Here is a 23,175-nt window from a genome sequence, read left to right as displayed (position 1 = left end):
CATTGAGAACACGTGCATGGGAGAGGGGGGGGAGAAATGCATGGACGGGGGGAGAAGTGGAAAGTGCGAAGCAGAGGAGAAACAGATAAATAACAATAAAGTGCGAAGCAGAGGAGAAACAGATAAATAACAATAAATAAATAATAAAGGCAACAAACAGTGGTAGTGCAGTCAGCAATTTGCAAGTGCTAGGTTTAAGGCAGCAGACAGGGTAGGTCTGATAAGTGCAGGAAGAAAAAGTGGGGCTGTATGGGTACAGATACAGACCCCAGTGCCAGGGGTGGCCCAGAGGCAGTGCAGGAGGGTGGCAGGGTGAGCAGGTACTTGGGCCCGGAGGACAGAGGGTGGCCAGGTGCACCGTGCCAAGAGAGAACAGATCAGCAGGGGAGAGGGGGAGCAAAGGCAGAACCAAAGAGGAAGGTCTTGAGGTGCTTCCGGAATGGTTCTCCTCAAGTTTTAGAGTGGGAGGGAAGCTGTTCCAGAGGGAGGCCCCAGCTGAAGACAGAGATCTACCCCCAGTTCGTTTCTTTGAAAAACGACAGACACTGATGGAGCTCGGGAGGGCAGGAGGGATAGCTGAAGGTATTTTGGACCAATCAACATTCAACCTATCGCACTGAAACATCCCTCCAAGCCAAGGTAAGGGGCACTATATCACCCCATATGCTCCAAAATAATGAGACCGCCATATTTAGCAGAATCCCCCTGGAGTTCTATTTAAACATTGCCTTGGAGACGATATCACTATGTCCTGCAGTTTTGTACGAGGAGATTTCAGGCCTAGGGATTCCTTGAAGGGAGGACCTAGCTCAGATAGGTCAGGATTGGAATATCTGTTAAGTTAAAATGAGCTCTGTATGTTCCTGCAGTTCAGGGGAAGCAGTGCCACGGCCCCGCCCTACCTTTTACGCGGTCTCGATCATCCCTGGGTGTCTGTATGCTGGCTGCTGCTTCCTCTTTCTCCTCATGCCCCGTCCCCTCCTCTGGGCCTGGCCTGCGCCACTCCTGCTCGTGCTGCGTGTCTTGAGTCCCTCTCGGCCCCGGGGCGCGGGCTGATTTATAGCCTTGCCCTGTCTGTCATTCTGCCGTCAGCTGCATTGTTGCGCGCTCGCTGCCGTCAGGCTCTTGTCCACGGAAGGTAAGCGGGCCTGCGGTTCACCCCTTCACTGAAAGAAAACGCAGCGAGCGTGTGCGCGAGCGGTATCCAGGCCTACGCGCGCCCTCTCACTACCCACATTATCCCAAAATGGACTCTCGTCGGGTTCAGCCTCCACTATCAGCCTTCTAAAGAACCCTGTGCCTTTTATTTCTGACAGGAACGGCCTGCCTGGTATTTCCATGTTGAAGTTGCAGATGGCCTTTCCCTGGTCAGGCTTGTGTTCGAACTCTTGTAAATATCGGAGCAATTCAAGTTCACCTATCTAGTCAATAGCTGAAAATAAGTTCTTTCATACCCCACTCATAGGGTGTATGTATATCGTATTACCTCTACTTTGAAACACCACAACATTGAAATAGGATTATGGTTTACTTGGCTATTGCAGGTTTTGTCTGTCTTATGTTGGGATTCAAGTTGCACTGTTGTGGTAAAGGAACTGTGTGAACTCTAGTTAGGTGCAGGGCAGGGCTCCAGATTCTATCTCTGAAGCACCATAACACACATGTGTATGGCAAAGTGCAGTGCAGCCCAGGTCTTTTTTTTCTGTCCTGTTTGCTGGCCATTGCCACCAGGTGGGCAGAAAAGAAAAAGCATGATAGGTAAGGCAACCTGCATTGGCAAATGAGAACAGGAGTGGGCTACAATCCTGAGTTTCTGATGAAATACCACTTAAGATTCGGTTGCATTTTGGCCACAAAGGGGTATTTCTACTAAAATCGGGATTGGACCACACAATGTAAAATCCTCATTTTACATCCTCGACAGAATCACTGACAGTTCTAAGTACAACTCAACAAGGGTGTGGGGGTGCATAAGCCAACCTACCAGCACGTAACATCCCAAAGATTGCAACCCTCAACCCACCCTTGATGGTGCTCAGAGGTCACCGAAGTCGGGCTTGGGGAAAGAGGCAAGCTCCAGCACCAATAACCAACAGTGAGCACCCGCAGTCCTCCCAAGAATCACAATGATACACAAACAATCTACATTTGTGCTCCTTGAACCAACATGCAACTTAAATTCTTCTGCCTTTTAGTTCCTTCAGCCTTTCTCTGTCGCAGGTCTGCAATTGTGCGCCTTGTTTGTTATGATGGGGCCAGGATCACTTCTATACAAATGTTTCCCCAAGGCTCACTGTCCTCGGCCACTAGCCCGTTGCCTCGATCCTGCTTGCTGTATGCCGAGCGGACGTCTTAGGGTGTAATGGGCAGGCAGTGGGTGACCAGGTTTGTGAGCACTCACTCACAGCAGCAATGATGCAAGTCCCGAAGGAGCATCCTCCGGTGAGTGCTGGGGGTGACCAGCTGGAGTGTGTAAGAGGGAAGGGCTAACTGAGTCACGCAGCCCGATAGGAGGGGCAGGTAATGGGGTCCAAGTGTGCAGGCACGAGGCACCACACCCCATTTAATTTACATAATATGTTCTCATCAGTGTCAGACAGATATTGAAGGGGACGTGGGCAACAAGGCCATAGCTTACGTATATGGTGGTCATTTGCCAGCATCAGGTTTTTTGGCTGGAAGTCATTACCTCAATTAAGTATATTATGGTTTTTCAATATTGGCAGATCCTGCTATGTTCCTGCTTGGGATGAGACCTGCTGCCCTAGAATCACTCTTTCAAGTAGACTGGAAGGTGGTCTTCATGCTATCTCCTGGTACACTTTTGGTGAGTACCTCGTGGTGGAATAGGCCCTCCCCACCACCTTATGGATCCACAAAACCTATGGGGCCTGATGACCATTGAACAAAGAGTCTTACTTTTATTTTCCCAGAATAGGTTTTTTTTCAACACTGGTGCCATGTAATTACATTTAATTTTTGTATTTTTTTTAAATCTCTTTATTAGAGGTTCAACAATTCATAACAATGTCACATAGATCCAATAAAATATTGCAATAAGATTCAATAACCAAAGTTTCCGAACATCTCACATCGTACACTTCATTAACATAACCACTCTAGGTGAAACATAAAATAATAAAGCATTACCAAAGGTACTCACTAACCCACACTAAACATCACAAAAGACAGCATGAACAAATAAGAGAAAGAAAAAAAATGAAGAAAAAAAAAGGGGGTGGGAGTAAACTTACATTTTCTCACATCTATCTTAACCATTTCTAAGGACCATAGGAGGCTTGGAAACCCACAAAGGTAAATCATTTATAACGTGGTTCCGGGCAGATTTAATTATATATCCCTGCACTGTAAAGTTGACAATCATGTGAATAATTAGGAGTTGCTGTATCTCTCCATATCCATAGAGCCGGACTGCATATGATTTACTTATTTCTTTTGGTTATTATCCCCATGATGCAATCTAAGGAACATGGCGTGTGCGGTAGTTTGGGGATGGAGGAACACAAGTTTGAATGTATTGTGGGTGTCTTTATCTTGCAGAGATGCCTTGAAGAACACACTATCGAGGAGAGCTCAAGGGTTTGTATTATGCGCTTTAATAGGATCCAAGTAAGGGCCGTCCCTCTCTCATATCACCCGGGACTTCACTCTGTCCCAGACTTCCCTAAATCCCAAAGTGGTCACTAGAGATGAGTGTCCTCTACTGTCTAACATCTGGCTGGCTAGTGGTGAGGGCCTAAAGGCAACCCCCTTAATCTTTCATACTTCTTCTGGGGTCTTCTAAGTGGAGCATAACATGGGGTCCCACAAGATGAAGGATATCAGGAAGCAGTCCATTCCAATCACCCAGGTCTCACTCGATCTTTCTCACTCACTCTCACATACTGCCGGTGCACTGCTCCACTGTCCTTCCTCCGCCTGGTCGTTTGGTCTGCCTTCTCCCATGAACTCATCTGACCAACCCACACTCCGGAATTCTTCCGTCTCCTTTGTATCCTCCTCCCACTGGCTCTCAACCTGAGCTGGTTTCCCAGGCCAATCTCTGCATTGCTCTGCCCCAGGGGCCAGGTTCCACAGATATGAAACCATAAAGCGCTAATTAAGCCCCATCGCTTCTCGTCTGCAGGTCTCCGGGTGTCCCGCAATGGCAGCCCGCTATATCCAGAGTTCCTGTTCTGTGCTGGATGAGCGTCTGGATTGCTGATCTGCTGTGAGTGACATTCTGTGGGCTTCATGTTCCCCGCCACATCTCTTATATGTTCCGTTCTCTGCCACAAGGATTCTGTTCTCGGCGGTCCTGAAAGTCAAGAGAGAAAGCACTGTCCACCATGTTGTATGTGGTACATATTCTACGGCAGGTACTGGAAAATCAAAAGCCTTCAGCCCCCTTGACAGGGAAAAATAGAGCATATTTCTATCCAGCAGAGTTTCATTAAGGCTGAACTAGTGACCATACGTGGCCTGTCACACTTTGGTCAAGTAACCTCACGACAATGATGACTTTTATTTAAAATAAATAGGTATGTGCAAATCACATGTGCTCAGGCTGCTTGTTTATCTTTGATTCTCTCCAAACTTTAGTGAGTTATGCATCACTCTCAGTCCTTTGGCTGTTATTCCGCATTCGCCTTGGGTCTCTCTGGGGTTGGTGGGTTGGGTGTTTGGTGTCTCATTCCTTTTGGGAAGCGAGAATCCCATTCCATTACAATTTTAGTCACAACTCCAATCCCCGGGCTCCGGGTCAGGTTTTCCAGGTTACACCCAGGTGCATTCTGGGACTTTTGGTTACAGTCTCCTGTTGCTTGCTCTTATTTCCTTGGCTCCAGAATTTCTCTCAGGCTTCACAGCGGTTAGGACTTCACAGGCTCGCAGGTGTTCTGGAAAATAAGTAAAAGTGGCGTGGGCAGGACAGAGGCTGATAGGTATTGCAGCAGCGACAGTGGTACCAATAGCCGTGCACTTCTTCAATCACTCCGGGGAGTCAGGGACTGGGGTCCTCTCAACTTCCCCACACCATTACTGGGGTAGGACCGCCTCTGGCTGTACCCTGATAGGGGGCGTAGCCCCAGTATGACCCCCTCATAAGCTACAGTATATGAGCATCTGAAGATATTCATGAGACTGATAGTAGAATATGAGATTGAGCAGTGTACATAAAACCTAATCCCACTTGGACGAAAATGCAAGCATATATTGAAGTTAACCCAGCCTGCCTATTTTTGGCAAGGCACCGTATATCAGTGGTGTGATTGAGAAAAGATGTGCCTAACCTTAAAATTCGCAAAATTTTCCTGATGAAATGCTGTGGTTTAAAGAGCATTATAGTGACAGCAGAGAATAAACTAGATGAAAGGCAATAGATAGACACAATGTAAGGTTATTAGGCCCTTTCTAGAGGATGTCTGCCATTCGAGAGTTCCTTTGGTGCTAGGTCCTGTGAAAGGGAGAAGTCCCCAAAAAAGCACTTAATTCTCCCAATAAGAGTCAAACAGGACACATCCCTGGAGGGAACGAGACCAAGACCAAGTGCTTGTGAGATCAAAATTGTTTATCTAAATAGGGCAAGCAGAATCTACTCTGCTCACGCCGAGAGCGCTCTGCAGAAAACATGTTACAAATCATTTTTATATGGCTTTCGCATCATCCAGGAGAGGGGAGGCCTAAGGGGCACATGAAAAAGTCAGGATTGGTCACTGGGGACAGGCACCTATAGGTGCCATAGGGATGGTGTGCCGTGGTTGGAGCAGAATCATGTGGTGCTGTGATGATGCTTCTCAGGTCAATCGTTCAGCTGGGCTCATTGGATTGGCATGCGGTGTCGGCAACTGTTGTAGTGTTACATATTCAATAAAACACTCGACATTTGCCCTTGTGGCCACACATTCCCATTCATCCAATACTAAAATCTGTCTTGTCCGGCATACTCTGAGACCTGTGAATCTGACACCAAAGGAAAGACATTTCTCAAATGTAGGTTACATATCATTGGCCATAGGTCATAGTGTATTTCTTAAGCTCAGTGTTACATCTATTGCTGGGCAGCCTACAGTGTTAGTATAATACAAGATATATTGTTTAAGGGGGTAAGACTTTGAGGTCACTGTGTGGTCTGGAATGCCCATCTGGTACAATAAAGAGGATGCTAGCTTTAAGGCTTAAATCACACATTAAAAGAATGGGTCACAAAAGGTACATGCCACAATAGTCATAAGTCTTATTGTGGGGGTTAACGACTAGTTGTCTAAACATCATTAAATCTCTGCTAATCTGTCTTGGTGCCATGAGGGGTGGAGGAAAATTGAAATACCTTCGCGGTGCAGTCCTGCATTGCATGGGGAGACAGGATCTCCTGAAGCGTTTTTTTACATAAAGGCTTTTTACACGTAATCATTACATTCTGATTATGATCATCTAGAACACGTAATCATTTGTACTTGGCCGAGTACTCTCATTGTTATATAACTCATAGTAAAAATTTGTGTATGCACCGGTTATTTTCTGTACTAGATTAAGCAGTTCATTATCAGATTCTTTACATGCAGGCCCTAATGCATATTATCGTGATAAAATTGTACTGGTTCTGGCATCCGATTGCTAAATTGCTTTTACACAATGTTCTGCATGTATTTACATTGAACTCGAAACGAGGTAGCTTCGTGCTGGCATATACAGTGTTATGTTCTGTTATGCATTTCGGTATTACAATCTATTTCTATTAAACTTCATACTACACGTTAATACACGTCACACTTATAGAACTAGAATCTAACGTTAGTGTTCTGATTATACATACGTTATACACCACACTGATATGCTTATTCTTCTACTGCAGTTCTTTCCTTATTCCGCAGGCAATGGAAACATTTCATGAGCAATCTATTCTGATTGCGTACAGAAAGACACTTCGATTCTCTCATATTAAGGTGCGAACAAACAGGACATACTTGAGGTTCGCCCCTAGCTATTTGAACATGTTCAAAGGATATGGGGGTGGTATTCTTTATGGCCTGGGTCTGCAAGATGGGGGCAGATTTATAGAGATGAACGACTTTCTGCTGCCAGGCCTTGAGCTGGGCCACGACAGGGTCAATGAGGTAAGACGGAAGACAGAAGATACTGTGCGAAGTTTGTAGCATTTGCGCGGCCTGTCTCCCATGAGAACCGGATGGCTGCAGAGATGACAGAGGGGGAGGAGGCTGGGGGAAGTAGCTTGTTCGCTGTGCACGCCTTGCGGGGAGAGCTGCAGGCCTGCGTTCGAATTTTCATGGCTGGCCCGCCATTATGAGACAACAAAATGGAGTCGGTGGAACACAAAATGGAGTCTGGTTCAACTATAGGTTGTCCTCAGGGGATCACAGTTCCTAGGGGTATTCCCGCGCGGGTGCTCCGGGGCCGGGGCCCTGAACCCAAAGCAACCACATCAGGACTCACCCAGGAAGTGTGTGTTGCCTTGGAATAGATGGGGGGGATCCAGGACCCCCTCCTCCCACACACCTGCAAGAAAGTGAAGGGTTGCAGTTGGTGGGGAGAGATGTTCATGCCTTGCTCGAGTGGAGCCCCAGGTGTTATGATCCTGGCTTGGTGGGGTGCTAAAAAATCTCTCTTATGACCACATATGGTTGCGTGGAGATCTGTACTGAGCTGCAGTGGTTGGCTAAGTGCAGAGATTTCCCTGTGCCATCTTGGAGTTTAGAGGTAATGCAAGCCACCTTCGATATCTGGTACAAGAAGCTGGATCACTACTTTTTGTGTTTTTTACTGGCAAGTGTATGCAGTGCTGGAAATAGAAAAAATGTACTGGGGGAACTGTCACCTCTTTGGAGGGGCGGGGCTGTGGCAAGGAGGGGCTGGGGCCAAGGGGCATGCCCCCAGCCAGGTTGCGCAACACAGTATCTCTTCTTTGAACCCAATCCGGCCGATTTGCATAAAAGCAAAGAGCATTATGGGAACATCATAATGTCCACAATTTTAAATGTTAAACATGTCATATAGTGATTCAGTAAGAAACCCTTTTAAGCAAACAATGGACTCTTCTGTTTTTATTGAGATGTCTGTAAATTGTGGGACATATATATTAGTTTGGACCACTGCATTACTGTATGTGAGGGTTTGGCAGTTTCTGTATGCAGCACATTGAAGAGCGGGTTACTTGTGAGTGCAATAAGTGTGATAATGAAGCTTTAAAGCTGGTTGGCAGATTTCTCTGCAAGCCCCTGTGCTCTGTGGCTCCCATGAGCAGCCTGCGCTTTGACAAACAGAACATTTTCAGAAGACTCCTCTGAAAGCACTCTGTTGAGGTGCCGAATCTGGGACAGCCATGTGCTAGCTCCTGGGTGTGAGGGGCGGAGCACCGCTCCGGCAAGATGCTTTTTGCAAGATTGCTGATCTGTCTTTTCCAGCTTATCCCCTGCGCTGAGCGTACGTAATATATCGTATCTATGTTCGAATGCCATGCTCAAAAGCTCTCACCCTGGCTTGCAGCACACAAGGCTGCATTCTGAGGTGCGGCCTTTTGTCAGGCCCAGGCCCCCCCAAGGCCACCCTCTGGTCTCACTATAAAGTAGGCCATGCCAGTGATACCTGAGGGAATACGGGTGTGGAGGTGGATTTCACTGTGAACATGCAGAAGCAACCTCAGAGAAATCATTAATAATAATAATAAATTTGCATTTATATAGCGCTACGAACCCTCAGGTATCTGAGCGCTGCTCATTATTACCCATGGTTTGTGGTGCTCATTTATCGACCTCGGAAGGATGAAAGGCTGAGTTTGGCCCTGCCAGGATTCAAACCTGCGTCAGCAGGCTCTGCACAGATGTTAAAGTGAGCGATCTACTCGCTGTGCTATCGGACCGGCATTCTGAGAGGCGTAACTGGAGGAGGTTGGCCAGGATTTGTTTTCATGCCCAAGACAATGATGTATGCCCCATAGCCATGAAATGACCAGGGAGATGGAGGGCCCTTCACACCGATAAGTGAGGTATCATATGTATTCAAGCTGGCTGGCTGGCTGGCTGCCTACAACTATTTTCTCAGACCTAAAATCACAGTTTTGCTTTCTGTAATTTAAAGCATATTTATCTTTTGTGGGAATATAGCATTTTCTTGCATCATGCTTAATAAAATGGTTATATCAAACAATAAATGACAGATGATGTTGCTTGAACACAGATTTCTGCAGAGGGTGCATCATCTGACTGGGGGACCTTACAAATTACATTCAAATTATTTATTGTCTATGTCTATGTCTGTATGCTTGTAACACGCCGATAGCCCGCAGGCATCATGGCATGGAAAACCGGTAATGCAAAATTTACAGTTGGCACCACTAGAATCTCACTGCCCTAGCAAGGCCGCAAGAATTACCTTGGATGTTGAGGGTTTATTGAAATAGGAGAGTTTTCAATGTTTTCCTAAAGCTAAAATAGTTACCCTCTTGTCTCAGGGCAGCTGGTAGCTTGTTCCAACATGTTGCAGCCTGGACTGGGAAGGATCTGCCCCATCCTGACACCAACTTTACGCTGGGTATATTCAAAAGACCTGCATCTGCTGATCTCAAGCATCTCCGAGGGAGTACAATAAAAATTGTTCTTTAAAATAGCTTGGTGCCTCTCCAAATAGGCATCTATGGAGTATCGATATAGCCTTGAACTTTATTCTATCATCTATTCTGAGCCAATGAAGCTCCCTTCTTCCTGCCGATATATGGTCTCTATTTTTAATTCTCTTTACACTGCGGACTGCATCATTTTGCATTACTTGGCACCTTTGCAGCTCTCTCTTAGTGGCTCCAATCAGCAAGGCGTTTCCGTAATCCAGGCGTGACATTAAAATTGCTCTTGCAATCGTTACAGTGTTTTCTTCATTAATGAAGGGTCTTATGGCTCTTAATAGACGCAACTAATATGCATTGTTTTTTTGCAGGTAATTGACCCGTGCTCCCGAGCCAACTGACGCTTCTACCATCATCCCCAGCATTTTTACTTGGGGCATTACCGAAATGATGGCTTCTTTAATGGAGAAGGCTTTGTACTCAGCTCCAAGTTTGGATCTTGCCTGTCGAGACCAGAAGATCATAAGTTCTGTCTTGGTGTTGTTTAGGCACATCCAATGTTTTTGCATCCAGATGTCAATAGCATTGTAGACCTCCGCTATTTTGGCGCTGTCAGTGCCATGGTCTCCACTCAGTTTGAAAAAAAAATGTGTGTAGATTTGGGGCCTAGCGGTATTTTCTTGCCACCAAGAATAAAAGTAATTTAGCAACAATCACCCCTTGCATTCAGATTGGGTTTGGTATTATGGTGGTATCGTGGCTATGCATTATTTCAGTACACAGATACATTTAGTTGGTATGCATTTCGTTGTGGTATAGTGATGAGCATCATTTCTTTGTTTTATTTGTGCCCCCAACATGCAAAACCCCTTTCTTTTGTTTAGACTGTTCTTGTGATCTCTAGAGGCCTCAGGCTTCTACATTATTCAAGAACACCACATTTTCATATGGAGTGCCACATATGGCTGTTATCACTGATTTATCTGCACCAGTGAGCTATGCTTCCATAAAGTATTCACAATAAAATGTGGTATAATCACTAATTTATTTATATTAGTGAAACTATTTCCAGAGGCTTCTTTCTCTGCTGACTCATGTACGTCCAACAAACTATCAGATTGTGTTCCACTCAGAAGTCACACACATACACTGAGTGGAACCACGCACACAGCTATTTATAATTACTCATAACATAACTTTTTCCACATGGGATGCTTGACATATATTACCTAATAACCTCCCCTTTTATCAGGTGATATGGGCTAACTGTACCAGAGAAAAACAGAAGCAAATAGAAGCCTTTACACGGGTTGTGATTTACATCAATTTCATTTCAAAATCATACATTACCAATTTTTTCTAGAATAAACATAAGAGAAGCAATTGTAAAATACATGGCATTTCATTAGATTCTTCGCAACAATAAAAAGAACAGTGCATCAGTTGACTTGCATTTCTGAATAGCAACATTAGAACGCAGCTATCTCTACGCTGCCTGACTGAAATAGCTTTCATTCACACACCGCATTCTCGCTTTGTGTAAGATAATTACCAGCAAAATTGTAGCAGATCAGCACGCGAACTCTCTGGACAGGTCGCCTTCTTTAAATGGCTCGGGACTTCCCTTTGTAACACCCGGCGAGGACATGCAGTTCCAATCTGCCCTCTTTGGTCCTCAAACCGGTGCCAATTGACTGGAATCTCCAGCCTGTGAAAGTCAGCAGTACACTGGAACAACGCCCCTCAATCAGGCAGCCCCACAGCAACTCCCCTCAGGCTTCTCACCCAAGCTGTGTAAAAATGTCCACTGCCTTTCTCTCTCCCCGAGATTCTTCAGGAAACCTCTGTTACAGCCCCTAGGGTGACGTGCACCCAATAAAATTCTATAATGTCATACCGTCCTTCTTCAAACAATAGCTCACTTTTCAGTAAGAAACTGTATGCACTAATTTCCTGCTTATTCGAGTTTTGTTTCTTTAGCAAGCACCGTGAAAAGCACAGAGAAAGAGAAAGGAAAAAAACAAATTCTGAATGTCCGTTTAAAATGACTTTCAGCCTGCCTCATTTTGCACTTGGAGAACGCATTATGATATTAATAAGTTAAGATCGTGTTAGTATTGTTAATTATATTAGTTCATTAATCCTCTAATGTGTCTCCTGCAACAGAGGCATTTCAGGAGAAAAGAAAATGGTGCAATTGCTTGTACCGCATTATAGCAATACATTGATCTCATGCAGTGGTGCTGCACTCCAAAAACACGCTAAATAATCCTACATATTCCCTCCTTTTTCTGAGAATGTTGGCCATAGTCCAAGCCACAATTGGAAGAAATCCAAATTGCTCCCTTTCTTCTTTTTTAAAATGTATGCGTGTTGGGATATCTTTCTCTCCCCATTGTAGCCACTAACATGAGCAACATCTTCATTTTTACTGATAAAACAATCAACCATCCTCCCATTATTAGCACCAGGACAATTAAAACCCACTATAGAGCGTTCCCCCCAGGTTCCCCGATTAAATCTTTCCACTTCTATTATACCCAGGTTACTAACCGTAATGTTGTTCTTTCTTAGATTCATTTTCACTATGTGTTTCTCTTTATGATTCAATAAGAATTCTAGGTCCGGGTCTATTGGAAATGCATCCCTTTGAAAAAATTCAATATTTTCTACTTGGCTTTCCCAAATGTCATTCGTAACATGAAATAATGTTAACCCTCCAATCGACACAATTGTATCCTTTGGAACCTGTAAGTAAAAGACATTATATTTCACCTGTTTAACCACATATGTTCAATGATTTAAGTGTACTACTGTCAGGTTTTTTAAACAGGTGCTGATCAACCATTTACCTTTGACCATTTTAGCCTGTGCTAATTCTTCACTCCCCATATTGCTAATGATCACTTCACATCCTTCTGATATACTTGGGTCAGATTTCAAACCACAAATAGCGTCTGAAGCATCAGGAACAAACGGTTTACCTGAGCACATATAATTTTGTTCTTTAAATTTGACACACGTTTCCAAGTTTGGTATCAAGTAAACTTCTGGCTCCCATGACTGAAATGCCACCACTTCTGGAGTCTTAATCTTAATAAATTTGTCCTCTTGCCAAAATCCCACATTGTGTACCCACTTGGTTTGATAAATAAGTTCAGGAGCTACATATGGGATGCATAGTAAGAACCCAATTTCCAGCCTATCCAAGTCCACATATAATGGCATTGCATTACCCATTTCAAATGCAATTTTTACCTGTATCACATCAATCTCCCTCCTAGTCAACCTTTCTATCATTTGATGAATAATATCCTGTGAAACAAAGTACAATGGTATATGTCCTTGAATCAATTGTGAAATTGCAGTTTGAACTTCTCTCATATAATTCGTTAATAGTCTATCAACAGGACTCATTATATTCAAAATCTCACTAAGTGTTCTGTCATGCTTAATAATCAGCTTAGTTGCCCGTTGCATCACATCTGCTTGTTCATTCAATATGATCGCAGTTTCATTTATGAACCTTACTTGTTCATCCAACCCCCCTCTAATCCCATCTAATGTCTTTTGTATTATTTCTAGGTCAACACTCAGTTGTTGTGCTTTAGAACTCAGCGTCCCTACTGAAATGGCATTGGCTGTTGATATCGTGGTACCTATTATGGCTCCAACTATAGACATTACCAATGAGATCGCATCACTGCACCACTTTTTCCTCTCCTCTTCTTAATGTCTGCTGAATTCACAAATGTTTTCGCCAATTGCATCAATATATCTCTTATTGACTGCTTAGCGTCCTCTTTTCTTATTTCCAGCCACTCTTTAGTCTGCTCAGCTTTAATTCCAGTGTTGTTAAAATGTTTTTTTAATTCAATTGATTTATAAATGTTCTGGAAAATCATCCTTCTATCACTCATGATGAATCCTGGTGCTTCTTCTACCGAAATACCAGATGCTGGTCCAGGCTCAATGACAACCTGTGCTTCTGAATTTTTGAAGTTCCCTCCGAACATCAACATAATTATCCATATTGTCGGCGTCATCTTCAATGCTGATCGCTTTGCAGCCTTGATCTTCGCCCCCTTCCGGGGCTTCTCCGGAATCCGTCCATGTGGGCTCCAGGACTCCATCATCTCCCGTGGCCTCTGGTCCCGTGTTCACCAAGTACAAATATGTTAATATTCTAAATCAAATAGAAAAGATATTAAGTACATAGCACAATACTAACTTCACCCTTTTGCCAAAAATAAAACATGCTTCGCAAAACATTTCGTCCCTTTTCTCTCGCCTTCTGAAATTAAACATAGGTTAAAGAGAAAACAAACATACATAAAACAGCATTCAATGTTTAATACATTTTCACACCAATTCCATAAATTTTAGCTTCCCTTTTTTTAATATATATATTTACATATATTACAGTGTTTATGTGCCATTATCATAATCAACCATCTTTATTTAACTTCTCTGCCACTACTATTGACTAGACCCATTTACTTTACCTTTTTATGTTCAAGGGACTTTATCTGTTTCTACACGCTCAAGTTGTTTAATCTCATGTTTGGGGTGACATGGTTTCATTTGATTCACGTGAACAAACTGTTCTGTTGCTGTTTCACCTTCAGTCTTCAAAATTGTATAGACCACAGGAGAGACCTTATCTATAATTCGAAATGGTCCCTGCCAGGCTGCTAGAAATTTGGAATTTTTCTGTTTACCTTTTCCAAAATGAAATGTATACACCTGATCGCCCACACAATATTCCTTTACTGACGTCTTTTTATCATAATATGACTTTGCACTTTCAGCAGCTCTTTCTAAATTTTTCTGTACAAAAGCAAATGCATGTTGTAAATGCTTCCTCAGTTCATCAATGTATTCATGAACTGTGGATGCACTCACAAGTGTTTGCTCATGTGTCCTGTATAGCAGGTGTTGTGGTAACACCATTTTCCTACCTGTTAAAACTTCATGAGGGCTAATACCTGTTGCTTTGGCAAGAGTTGATCTGATTGCCATCAGAACCAAAGGTAAGCGTAAATCCCAGCTGGAACCTGCTTCTGCCACAAATTTCTTTAAAATGTCCACACCAGACCTATTGCTGCGTTCAATTCCACCTGAAGACACCGCCCGATATGCAATATGTAGCTTTCTCTTCACACCCAGTATTTGCCATACCTTACTCATTAGAGCACTTGTAAAATTACTTCCTCTGTCTGATTCTATTCTTTGTGGCAACCCAAACCTTGAAAACACATGGTTCAACAGCAATGTGGCTGCTGTTTGCGCACTACAATCTGATGCAGGAATACACTCAATCCACTTCGACATCAAACATACCACACTTAAAATATAACGGTTCCCCCTGCTCGACCTCTTTACAGGCCCTAGATAGACTATTTGCAAATCTGACCATGGAAGAGTTAGGCCTCTTTTCATTAATGGAGCTCTATGCATTGGTGAAGCAGGTTTAAATTGGGCACATACTAGACATCCTCTAGTATATAATTCTACATCTTGGGACATATGTGGCCAATAAGCATAATCTTTTAATATTTCCATTGTTTTCTGTGAGCCTCTGTGGCCTGCAGTTATAGCATCATGCGCATGGTGTAGCATTAACCCTCTGAATGAAAGGGGTACCACCCACTGTATTTGTCTTGTTATGGACTCTCTAATCATGAGTCCATCTTGTAGTCTTATTCGTTTTTTATTCTTTAATAGCACCCTCAACTCTTCTTTTCCCATACAATCATTTTCTGTTAAAGGGTTTTGTTCAGGATCTATCAAATGATTATAATAGATTCTCAAAATTCGATCATTCTTTTGTGCCTCAATCAGATATTGGTCTGGTGTATCATAACTCCACTGTACCACTGGTTGCTCTGTCTCCTTTGGTGCTTTAGAACGTGTTACTGCATCAATTTGTATTTCACCCAGTAAATGTTCAATAGGTAGCAATTCTCCCATCACAGCCCCAATATTAGCCAGGTGATCTGCCTTATCATTTCCCTCCTTATCCTCTCCTGGAGTTTTTAAATGCCCACGAATTTTCCTCCAATATATTGTTAAATCATTTTCTAACACCAATTTGTCTATGGCTTGTATCATTTTTCCATGTTTAAGTGGCTTTTTATTGTATGTAATCATGCCTCTCGCTTTCCAGCCAGGTAAATATTCCACAAAGCAATTTTGTGCGTAATCAGAATCAGTCACCAGGACAATTTCACTGAATTTATTATAAACTGCAGTAGCAATTGCTTTATAAATGGCTGCCAATTCCGCTACCTGACTGCTCCTAACACCGATTCTCATTCCTATACTCGGGATACCTTCACACTTCAACCAGACATTCCCTATTCCTGACACTAATTGTTTATCACTGTCATTTTCAATGTGAAAGGCACAACCATCAACATATACAGTTGGCAAGTCTTTGCATGTTTTTTCATCAAAAGCTTTGTGTGGTGATTGTTCAAATTCCTGCCAATTAGGTTCCACTTCTATTTCATCTGATACTGGTTTAGCTGCACAGTCATGTAAATCTGCTAAACCTTGAGCAATTGGGCTTTTTTTATTTTGGCCATATCTCACTTCTACAGGAAAACCCTGTAATGCTAGCGTCCATTAAGTGATTCTGGACTGCGCTAGATTACCTGACCTAATTCATTTACTCTCTAAAAGCTGCAAAGGTTGATGATTTGTCTCAATAATCAGCTTTTCACCCTGAACAATGGGGTGGAAATGTTGTAGCGCCCACACAGTGGTTAATAGGGCCTTTTCACATTCATTGAATTTTATTTCAACTTGGGAAAATGCCTTACTTGCATATGCAATGGTTGTGTGATACAAATCATGTTTTTGTGATAACACTGCTGACATAATGTTCAGAGAAACCTATTTCTATAAAGAAATCCTGGTCCTTTAGGGGATATGATAAATATGGTGCCTTTACAAGACATTCCTTTAATTTAGCCACTGTCTCAGACTGCTCTTTTTACCATTTCCAGGGTGTATTCAGTTTAAGCAGTTTAGTCAATGGTTGAGTGATTTCAGCATAATTTTCAATGAACTTTCTGTTATAGCCTGTCATTCCTAATAAACTTTTTACCCCTTTCACATTTTTAGGATCTTTTAGTTTCTGTATGGCTTCTATTTTCTTCTTTTGTGGATTTAGTCCATGTTTAGTCACTTCATGGCCTAGAAAATTCACCTTTTTCTTGCACCATTGTGCTTTTTGTAAAGATACTTTGGCGCCTGCTTTCTGCAATTGGCCAAAAACATGTCTTATTTCATCAAAATGGCTTTTCAAACTTTCATTTTTTATCAGGACATCATCCATATAAATTATGGTTCCTCTTTCTGCTGCATCAGGCATAGCCTTCCTCAAAAATATGCCAAATTCACTCCCACTATTGACATACCCGAATGGAGTTCTAACCCATGCGTATTGAGTCTTATCAAATGAAAAAGAAAATAAATTCTGTATCTCCTCTGCCAATGGCACACACCAATATCCAGAGGCGAGATCTAATGTGGTGAACACTTTTGAACCATGTACCTGAGCTAATCTCTGATCAATGAATGGCAGTGGCCATCTGGATACTGGCACTCTTTTATTTAACTCTCTCAAATCTGCACACAGTCGCCATTGACCGTTTGGTTTTAACACACCTAAAATAGGTGTATTGGATGTGCTATGAATGGGCCTGATGATTCCCCGCAACTCCACATTTTTAATAATCTCTGCCAATGACTCTAAACATGCCAGCGGTAGTCTATACTGGCGTACAAATATTGGGCTTCTGCTACACCCTTCCGGAAGTGTGGCCACATGTAAATTAGTTAGCCCGCAATCATAAGCATCTTTTGCAAATACATCTTTAAACTCCACAAATATCTTCCTCAATTCATTTCTATCCTCCTCGTTGTCACATCTGCTAATAAAATCTGCTCCTCTACCATTTTGGAGAATTCTGGAAAATGATCCGGCATGGGAATCTCGGCGCTTTCCTCTAATTGTGTGGCTCTGTCTCTTTGTAAAGCTTCCACATTTAAATGTTTTGGCATATCAGCTTCCACTTCAATGGGCTGATTTTCTATTTCATTTTCATTTAAGTTAAATGTTATGCAGTCCTCTTGATGACAGCACACTGTCTCGCTTGAATCATAAGGGTACACAGAATGAATTTTAAATATCCCTTTGGGTTGAGAGTCCAGGTATTCTGGCAATTCACCCTTAGTATCTACATACTTTTCAGGGATATTTCCAATCACCATTTTATTTAGATCAGCTGTGTAATGTGATTTTTGTATGGCCATTCCTACTGGGGAGTTTTCCTCTAAATGAATATTTTGATAACCTTTATTATTCACCATAATTTTTACAGACCCTTCACCCACATCTACCAATAAAATGTATTCATAATCCAGGCCTTGCTGTTTTATGGATTCATTCAGACACACAAATGCATCAGAATATTTCATCTGCTGTCCATTTTTGCATTTCAGTGTTATTGCAAACTGCTTTGTGAATGCAGGGATAACAGTATCTTTCCTCATTTGTAATTCAATTGCATAAGGGTCCAGCTGTGTGCAATGATAAGCCCTTCTTTTGTCTTCAAATTCAGGTGCCGGCCCACCTATGCGTGACCATATCTTTTGATTAAGGAAATCTAACACCATACACATTCTGTGCATCATGTCATTGCCCATGTAAAAGTCATTTTGCGTTCCACACACTATCCAAACATTATGGTAAATTGTTTTTTGTCCAATGCTAATTTTCAGCATGCATCTACCCGCAATTCGGTCTTCAAAGTCTCGACCGTCTAAACCAGAGACATACTGGTTTTTAATCCTAAATTTCGGGATCTCCTCCCTTTCCATTATTTTTTGCAACAATTTCTCATTAATGAAGCTCCTTTCTTGTTCAAGCGCTAAAGTGGCTTTTATTGTTTTAGAATAGTCATTTATCCCAACATGAACCCACGGTTGTCCATCTTCCATGTGTATTTCAGCAAGAGTGGTAATGTATTTTTCTGAACCTGCTCTAGGAGCAGTATTCTGTTTGCATGTCTTCTCTTTTAAATAAAAACCTACGGTGTGCTTATCTATGGCAGTTTACCATTCTTTCTTTGGGTCTAAGTATAATTGTACAGGTCATTTTTTATTTTCACTCTGCATCTTGTCTTGACACATTAATATAACAGTGACGCTAGGTATGCAACTATTCTGGAGATACACCTCCACTGCATCATTTGTTTTTGCAACGGTGTGACATTCATTTATATTGCTGTTTTGTGATTTTAGTTTCTTAGGTCTCAATGTTTTTTTTGTTAAGGACCACAGTACTCCATTCACCCCATCTATGAGCAGAGATAATCTTTTCAGGCAATCTGTTCCCATCAGAAATGGAATATCACAAATGGATGTGACCAATACCTCCTGTTTAATTCTGTGTTTACCTATCTTTATGTCAACCTCAGTGGCGCCTATAATAGGCACCTCCTCCCCGTTAAAATTATGCACTGGACCTTGATTCTCCTTTACTGTGATCTGATTCTGCGGGGATCTCCCTTCATTGATACTCTTTACTAATTCTTTAGACATAATTGTGCCTGTGCGCCAGTGTCATTCATTGCAAATGTATGGCATTTTTCTTCCACAATGATGGGAGCATAATACCTGTCTTCAACTTCCTCTAACACACATAGAAAATGCAAATTCTTACTGATTTCAGGGCTCGCCTTTCTCAGGCCTTTTTCACTTTTGGCTAAGCACATCGGTAAATGGAAAGACATTTTTCCCTCCTTTTTGCTCATTCCTGTGTGAGAGACTTTATTCATTTCCCCATGTTCAGAGGTTTTGTGGAGTGTGGCCACCGTTCGCCCATCCATCCAGGTATCATCAGAGGTCACACTACAACCCTCCAACTGAACATTTATAACAACATCACTTGGCAATTTGTCATTGTCTAATTATGTGCATTTGTGATTATCCAGTATGGTACCAGCCCTTTTAACCTCTTCAAAAATATGTGGTTCAAAGAATTCTTCAGGTGATTGACCTGTACCCTCCTTTTGAGCATTTCTTTTTCCTGCCTGTGTTTGGTCATTGTTTGTATTGCCCAGGGAAGGAGCTATAGCATCGCCACTTACTCCCGGTTCACTGGTATTCCCCATGCATGAGTCATTTTTCTTAAACCTGTCTCTTTGTTCTTTTGGGTTTTCAGGTTTTCCTATTTCATTTGTACATATCGCCAATGTTTTATTTAGTTCTAGGTTAAACCGTACCTCTCTTTTAGAAGTATTTGCATTTTCTGTTACATGTTCATGTACTGGTATTTTCACTTTTAAATCGTTAGGCATCTCAGAGTTATTATGCAAAATGACATCAGAGCAAACTGTCCTTTCGGCGCTGCAGGTATCATAAGTACTTAGTCACTTTTCAGAAGCCCCCCGATCATTGCCATGGCCACCTGCCCTCTCCTTTGATGATTGTTTTTGTGTTGTGCAGAGCTTTCCTATTTGCTCAGCCAACATTTTCACTTGGGCCTCGAGGCACTGGAATCTTTCCATCTCTCTAGCATCCTCTCTCTGTGGCCTAGATCGATATTGGCTGTTTTCCACTGATTGGATCTATTCTGATACCTCTCAGGAGAATGATTTCTATTGGGATGGTTCCTGAACTCTTGATTCATTTGCAGAGGGGAGCGGGGTGCGCCTATCCTTTGGTTGTAGTCCCCTGGTGGGGAATCATTGTACTGACGTGAAGTGTAGTTCATGTTCTGTCTCATGTCTTGTCTCTCAGGTTGTTGGTACTGGCCCCTATGTTGATTCCCATTATCAGCAAATCGATCCACATATCGGGGTGTATCCTGATTACCATATATCATGGTATTGGGATCAAATCTGCTTTGTGTCCCCAATGTCTGATAAGGACCATAATTTCTTTGATCCTGATTTTGTCTCTGGTTATTGTTCATACCTGACATATCAGGTCGGTAGCCTGCCCGGGGTCTATCTCCTAAGTACCTGGGGCTGATGTAACTCTCCCTATTATTAGGATAATGTGATTGGAACATTGGTGCATTGTGTGAGGACCTTTGTTGATTACCCCTCTGTTCAGGTGCCAAATTATTTTTACTTGGACTTTGAGCAGACTCAAGGGACATTTTGGCTGACCTGATTTCCATCACTGTTGCTGAGGGTTCTTTAGATTTAGGTCTAGTATCTCTCATTTTATCACTTTCTCTACCCTGACAATAGAGTACCTCATATAGTTCTGTGCTTTGGTGTACAATCCATTCCAGGGACTTGTCACGGTCAAATTCACAGACCAATTGGGATATAATGTCTTTCTACAGCCCATAGAAGTAGGCAGTTTTAAACTCATTGGAATTGGGGTCAAAAGATACATCAAAGCGAGAAAATGCTCTTTTTAAGTCTTGTAAAAACTGGCGAGGGGATGTATTAGGCTCAGCAATGATTGTGTAAGCGACTTTCTTTGCCTCCTGCAATGACTGGAAAGGAGAAAAATGACGCCTGATCTCTTTTTCGAACTCCGTCCATGTCATATTCTGCTGTTCATTCAATCCTCTTATAATACTGGCCGTCGGAGCATCTAAAGTTAAATGAAAATATTGCCTATACTGTTCCTTAGGTATCTGGAGTGCTTTAAAAATGTCATGAACTGCTTCTAAGTGATTCTCAATGCAGCATTCCCCTCCTATTTTAAATGGTCTGATCAGGGCTTTAATGGATTTCATTATCTTTATGGGGCTACTTGTTGCAATGCATGGAATTGCACTACTTGGTGACTCAACCCTTGTTCCAGGTATATGGGATTGGTGGCGGCCCCCAATGGGAGTATCAAATTCCCCAAGGGCGCTGCAACCAAGTTCAGTCACCGGCCCAGCCACTGGGGCACTAGCCCTTTTGGTAGAAATAGAATTCACCTCAACTCCATTGAATGTGGTACCCTGCCGCCTTTCCTGGGACATGGGAATGCACATTTGCTGTTCTAAGTCCTTACACATTTTAAGGAGCCTGTTTGCTACGTTTTGCAAATAGTTGTTTTCATCACTCATTTTATTAATTACCTCCTGCATGTCGCACATTTGCATTTGGCACTCGTTAAATTCTTTATGTTTCTTGTCTTTCTTGAAGCATTTTAACCATTTCTTGTTCCGCATTTTGGAGGTCACTTTCTTCCTCATAATGTTCATTTTGTAAAATCTGCATCTCTGACACAATCTCATCTTTATCTTGTCTAATGTGGTCCACCAATGCTTTTAAGTGTACCAATTCTTGTTCACTGTCCTCAAATCGTTTCTTGCTTTTTGACAATTGAACATCAAAATCTCTGCATTTTAACTGCATGTCTTTTTGGCATACATCCAATTCTGCTCTTAACATTTCCTGATTTTTACTTGCCCCATCTAAGTCAGTCTTTAACCTGTTAATTAGTTGGGTGTCATTTTCTTGCATTCGCAGGGACCTATTCAACATAAACCAGATTTTGGCGCATAGCCGTATCAAACAGTCTTTCTCTGCATTTTTATCGGCTGCATTTAATAACCTTAGAAGGCAGTCCTGAATTATGCTGCCTTCTGCAAAAATATTGTCTAGTTTTTCTTTCTGCACCTCACCCTGAATGCGGTCATGCCATTCTGAGGTACTGTTTGATGACCACGTCCCATGTGCGAATAACTTTGCCTCTAAATATTGCACTAGGTCTGAGAATGTGGTTTCCCTTTGAGACATTCTGAAATTCGTTTTTAGTGACACACTGCTATTATGAAATGGGTTCCCTTTAATGTACAGATGGCGGTGTGAGACACACTTGCCACGCCCAGTAGGTGCTCTATGATCACTTTCCCGGCCTGCAACGCACCATAAATATGTAGGGTATTTTGTGTAGATTTGGGGCTAGCGGTATTTTCTTACCACCAAGGATAAAAGTAATTTAGCAACAATCACCCCTTGCATTCAGATTGGGTTTGGTATTATGGTGGTATCGTGGCTATGCATTATTTCAGTACACAGATACATTTAGTTGGTATGCATTTCGTTGTGGTATAGTGATGAGCATAATTTCTTTGTTTTATTTGTGGCCCCAACATGCAAAACCCCTTTCTTTTGTTTAGACTGTTCTTGTGATCTCTAGAGGCTTCTACATTATTCAAGAACACCACATTTTCATATGGAGTGCCACATATGGCTGTTATCACTGATTTATCTACACCAGTGAGCTATGCTTCCATAAAGTATTCACAATAACATGTGGTATAATCACTAATTTATTTACATTAGGAAAACTATTTCCAGAGGCCTCTTTCTCTGCTGACTCATGTACGTCCAACAGACTATCAGATTGTGTTCCACTCAGAAGTCACACACATACACTGAGTGGAACCACGCACACAGCTATTTATAATTACTCATAACATAACTTTTTCCACATGGGATGCTTGACATATATTACCTAATAACCTCCCCTTTTATCAGGTGATATGGGCTAACTAAAACAGAAGCAAATAGAAGCCTTTACACGGGTTGTGATTTACATCAATTTCATTTCAAAATCATACATTA

General features: G+C 42.2%; 1 protein-coding gene across 1 annotated transcript in view; it reads right to left on the bottom strand.

The window, feature by feature from the left end:
- The window catches only part of CABYR (calcium binding tyrosine phosphorylation regulated), a 610,964-nt gene extending 609,931 nt beyond the window's left edge, over positions 1-1,033 (bottom strand). Inside the window, exon 1 of the mRNA XM_069620914.1 lies at positions 903-1,033. The gene's annotated coding sequence lies outside the window, so the exon portion shown is untranslated. The remainder of the gene's footprint in view (positions 1-902) is intronic.
- Positions 1,034-23,175: the final 22,142 nt, after the last annotated feature.

This window comes from Ambystoma mexicanum, chromosome 5q (assembly GCF_040938575.1).
Source record: "Ambystoma mexicanum isolate Mex_15411 chromosome 5q, UKY_AmexF1_1, whole genome shotgun sequence".
Lineage (NCBI taxonomy): Eukaryota > Metazoa > Chordata > Amphibia > Caudata > Ambystomatidae > Ambystoma > Ambystoma mexicanum.
This window is presented reverse-complemented; position numbering and strand designations above follow the sequence as displayed.